General features: G+C 38.8%; 1 non-coding gene across 1 annotated transcript; it reads right to left on the bottom strand.

Moving 5' to 3' along the window:
* Positions 1-1,735: 1,735 nt before the first annotated feature.
* On the bottom strand, positions 1,736-1,837 carry LOC139033241 (U6 spliceosomal RNA). The gene has a single exon (XR_011485862.1). It is a non-coding gene; the product is annotated as a U6 spliceosomal RNA (small nuclear RNA).
* Positions 1,838-5,132: the final 3,295 nt, after the last annotated feature.

Raw genomic sequence — 5,132 nt, 5'->3', positions numbered from 1 at the left:
ACAAAATACAAACATATACAAATCCCAAATCATTGTGGTAATCAGAGAAATTTAAATTTGCAAATATAAATCAGTGTAACCTTAATATTAAGATAAACACAAGGGAATATTACAGTAAAATCTCTCATGAAAACTGACAGACAAATTCTAAACAAAATATGTTTATATATCTGTTATGGGTTACTTGCTGTCTGTTCCACCTTCCTACCTCCCCTGGCAGCCCACATTCCTATGTTGACCTCTTAACCCCTGGTACCTCAGAATGTAACCTTATTTGAAGATACAGTTTTTACAGAGGTTAAAAGGAAGACAATAGAGTGGGCCCTAATCTGACTGATATTCTTATATAAAGAGGAAATTTGGAGACAAGTATACAGGGAGAGTGCACTGTGAACACATGGATGGCTGTCTGCAAGCCAAAGAGACAAGCCTGGAACATGTCCTTCCTTCAAAGTCCTAGGACAGAAGCACCCCTGCATACACCTTGATCTCACACTTTCAGTCTCCAAAACTGGGAGATAATAGATTTCTATTATGTCACCTAGTTTCTGGTACTTTGTTATGGCAGCCATAGCAAATGAATACAACTGCTAATCTAGCAATGAAGAAAAAGGATTATAGATTAAAACAGGATTTATTACTGGGGTGAAAAAGTAATTTATATCTAAAAGTCAATGTGATTCAATACATTAACAGAAAAGGGGAGAGAAATCATGTGATTATAAAATATATTAGTAGATCAGGAACAGTAGGAAATACCATAATTTTATAAAGCCTATCTACAAAAAATTCTATAGCAATCCATATAGTTGATTGCAAAATATTGAAACCTTTCCCCCAGAGACTGGGAATGAGACAGGATACCTTCTCTGACCACTTATTTTCAACATTATAAAAGAAGTTTGAACCAGTGTAAAAAGTAAAGAAAAAGAAATAGTAGGCATATATATTAGAAGAAATAAAAATATGGGTTGTAACTGAAGAAATAAAAGTGGAGTATAAATGAGAGAAACTCACAAGCATCTTCAAACAAACATAATTACTTAGGAACTTACAACATGTACAAAAATCAGTTATAGCAGAAGCAAACACATAGAAAATGAAATGTTAATATATACTACTTCCAATAGCATAAAATACCTAGGAGTAAAGTTAATAAAATATGCCAAAATATGTGCAACTATGTACAACATAAAGTACAAACCATTCTCAAAATAAAATCAAGACCCAAATAAATGGAGGGTTATAATAAATTTATAGGTTGGAAAATGCCATGCTAAGAGATGGCAGTTTTCCCAGGTTTTTTCTGTGGACTCAATGGAATCACAGTCAAAATCAGAGCAGATTACTTCTTTACTTCTGAAGAATCTAGCAAAATGATTCTAAAATGTATATGGACATCAAAGGGTCAAAAAATACCCAAGACCGTCTTTAGGGAGAACTAAGGGGGAAGATGTTCGTCTAAGATACCAAGTCCTATTATAAAGCTGTGATGATTAAAGCAGTCTGGTGTTGGTACATGGTGTGTGTGCTTGAAAGCTCAGTCCTGTTCGACTCTTTGTGACCCCATGGACTGTAGCCCCACCAGGCTCCTCTGTCCATGGGGATTCTCGAGGCAAGAATACTGGAGTGGGTTGCCATGCCCTCCTCCAGGGGATCTTCCCAACCCAGAGATTGAACCCAGGTCTCCCGCATTGCAGGTGGATTCTTTACCACTGAGCCATCAGGGAAGCCCAAAAATATGGAATGCTTCATGGATATGAGTGTCATCCTTACACAGGGGCCATGCTAATCCTCTCTGCTTCATTCCAATTTTGGTATATGTGCTCAATTCCAGATTGATTTCAGTACTATTAACAAAATTAAAGCCACCATAATTTTAGGGGAAATAGAATATATCTCATGATTCTGCAGTCAGTAGAGATTTTCTGGACAAGATTTGAAAAGTATTACCCATAAAGGAAAGAAAAATGACAAATTGGAGTACACTAGGATTAGGAACTTTTGTTCATTGAAGGACACTGGTAAGAAAGTGAAAAAGCAACCCAGAGACTATAATAGAATATTCTCAAGATCTATATCCAACAGGGACTTGTTTCCAAATACAGACAGATTCCTAACAATCAGTTAAAAGCTGTACCATAATGGAAAACTAGGGGAAAGAGTTGAACAGACAAATCACAAAAGAGGACATGTAAAAGGCTGAGAAATATATGAAAAGGCTCTAAAATATCACCAGGCATTAGGGGAAAAAAGGGGGGGGGGGAGTGGGGCAAGAAACAAACCATGGATTTTGCTTTCCCAGAAGTCTTTGCATAAAACTACTATTTGTATCTCATTGGCCAGAACTTGTCACTTGGAAAACTCTTAGTTGCAAGAGAGGATAATGAAGGAGTGCCTGACTTATCTAATTTCTCCTGTGTTACTGGCCAAAGAGAAGGAGACTGAATATTAGTGGTGAATAGCAGGTGTCACAGTCTGTGTTGAGTCAAGTGAAATGTCTAAGAGATGTATCGAATATACAGGTCTGGAGGGCAGCAGAGAGGTCTGGAAACAGTAAGCAAGGTTCATAATTATGCAGAGGGTATTTCAAAGCTGTCACTAAATCAGTAAAGAAAATAGAGTGAGTAGAGAGGTGAAGATAGAATCCCAGTGCAGAGAAAATTTTAAAAATCCGTCAGAGCAAGAGAGGGAGTCGCAGAGGAGTTTGAAAGAGTGCAGGAGAAAAGCCAAGTGAGAGTGGTGTTTGGGGAGTGAAGGGAAGTGAGTTGCAGGGAGAAATTAGGCAAAACTTGAAATACTAAGGCTGAATCTGAATAGGCAAAGTCTGAAAGGGTGCTCTTGGAAGTCGAGAACAGGCCAAAGTGTGAACTTAGGCTAATCAGAGAATATTTACGAAGTTGAGGGCATTTTCTCTCCAGTTCTCCAAGTATTTTATGTCAAGCATATGGAATTTTGGGGTTCAGCATGGTTTGAAGGTATTTATTCAGATGATAATAGTTGGAACAAATTTCAGAATTTAACACCTCCCACAATAGTTACACTGTCTGGTCATGGGCCCCAGGATTGAGTGCCGCATCTTAAGCTCACAATGGTCACTTGCAGAAGTCCTTGAGACAAACTGAAGAGTTTCTGAGTTTGTGGTCTCAGCGCCGCCTTATTAGCCTGATGGGAACTGGGATTGATATTAGCATGGTTCTCATTGTCTTCACTGAAGGTGATAATCATTTCTTTCTCCCAAGTTTCCTAATAGCCATAAATGGCCTTGCCCCTGCAGTGCCGAGTTTAGTTGGGAAAAAAAAATCAGTCATTTGTCTTTTAGCACACTCATCAATCCATTCTCATATCCCTGCTAATGGTACTGATTTTCACATGTACTATGTAAACTACCTGAGTAGAAATGGGAAAAAAATAATTTGCTGGTTGAACAAAATTGTTACTTTCAGTGAGATTTTGTGCTACTCATGTCATTAAAAAAAAAAACTTCCATGGCTTTGGATTAAATTAACAAGTTTACAAGCACCATAAAGCGAGTTCCTAGCAAAGAAGGAAAAGTTATCAGAGTTGTAACCATTTTCTTCCAGCTTATCAGATGGTATATGCTTGGCAAATATAACATGATTATAAAGAAACTGAGGAGTTGAAATGGAGAATTGCATTTCTAAGAGCATATAAAAGTCTGCAGAAATCTAGTCTGCCATCTCCCTGCTCACAAATTCAGTTCCCAGTTCCTCTTTCTTTTAGTAAAACAGTGTAGTTTTATGTCTTCATATATTCTGTCTATCTCTGGGAATATTTACATTTTTAAAATATGCTATTTAAATTAATATTTGTGATTTTTGGTAAATAAAAATTTCTCCCAATTAAGATGACCCCTTCTACATGCAGATCCCTTAGACATTGTGACAGCCTGGAATCAAAAAGACAAGACTGAGTCTCTACAGTTTGTTTACAAGTTGCATTATAACATGTGGCATTTGGATGGGTGGACGAAGTTATTTTTATTTTAGACTTGATTTATTTTTCAATATGGAGACATAGTGAAACATTTGCTTCAGGGTCTTCATTGGCAGTACTAAGGTTTCCTATAAGGATGATACAACTTGGAGAAATAGCAAGCCCCCAAAATTCTGTACTTAAGATTTTTCTGCTGCAGTATCAGCTTCCCACTTTATACAGCCTTGTAATTGATGTAGTTCATCCTGCTTTCCTCTCTCTGTATCGGTTTGTATTTCAGTCAGTTCAGTTCTGTCGCTCAGTCATGTCCAACTCTTTGCGACCCCATGAATTGCAGCACGCCAGGCCTCCCTGTCCATCACCAACTCCCGGAGTTTACTCAGACTCATGCCCATCAAGTCGGTGATGCCATCCAGCCATCTCATCCTCTGTCGTCCCCTCCTCCTCCTGCCCCCAATCCCTCCCAGCATCAGGGTCTTTTCTAATGAGTCAACTCTTTGCATGAGGTGGCCAAAGTACTGGAGCTTCAGCTTCAGCATCAGTCCTTCCAATGAACACCCAGGACTGATGTCCTTTAGGATGGACTGGTTGGATCTCCTTGCAGTCCAAGGGACTCTCAAGAGTCTTCTCCAACACCACAGTTCAAAAGCATCAATTTTTTGGCACTCAGCTTTCTTCACAGTCCAACTCTTACATCCATACATGACCACTGGAAAAACCATAGCCTTGACCAGACAGACCTTTGTTGGCAAAGTAATGTCTCTGCTTTTTAATATGCTATCTAGGTTGGTCATAACTTTCCTTCCAAGGAGTAAGCGTCTTAATTTCATGGCTGCAGTCACCATCTTCAGTGATTTTGGAGCCCCCAAAAATAAAGTCTGACACTGTTTCCACTGTCTCCCCATCTATTTCCCATGAGGTGATGGGACCAGATGCCATGATCTTCGTTTTCTGAATGTTAAGCTTTAAGCCAACTTTTTCACTCTCCTCTTTCACTTTCATCAAGAGGCTTTTTAGTTCCTCTTCACTCTCTGCCATAAGGGTGGTGTCATCTGCATATCTGAGGTTATTGATATTTCTCCCGGCAATCTTGACTCCAGTTTGTGCTTCTTCCAGCTCAGCGTTTCTCATGATGTACTCTGCATATAAGTTAAACAAGCAGGGTGACAATATAC

The sequence above is a fragment of the Odocoileus virginianus genome, chromosome X (genome assembly GCF_023699985.2).
Source record: "Odocoileus virginianus isolate 20LAN1187 ecotype Illinois chromosome X, Ovbor_1.2, whole genome shotgun sequence".
Lineage (NCBI taxonomy): Eukaryota > Metazoa > Chordata > Mammalia > Artiodactyla > Cervidae > Odocoileus > Odocoileus virginianus.
The sequence above is the reverse complement of the archived record's forward strand: the minus strand, read 5'-3'. Positions and strand labels throughout refer to the sequence as shown.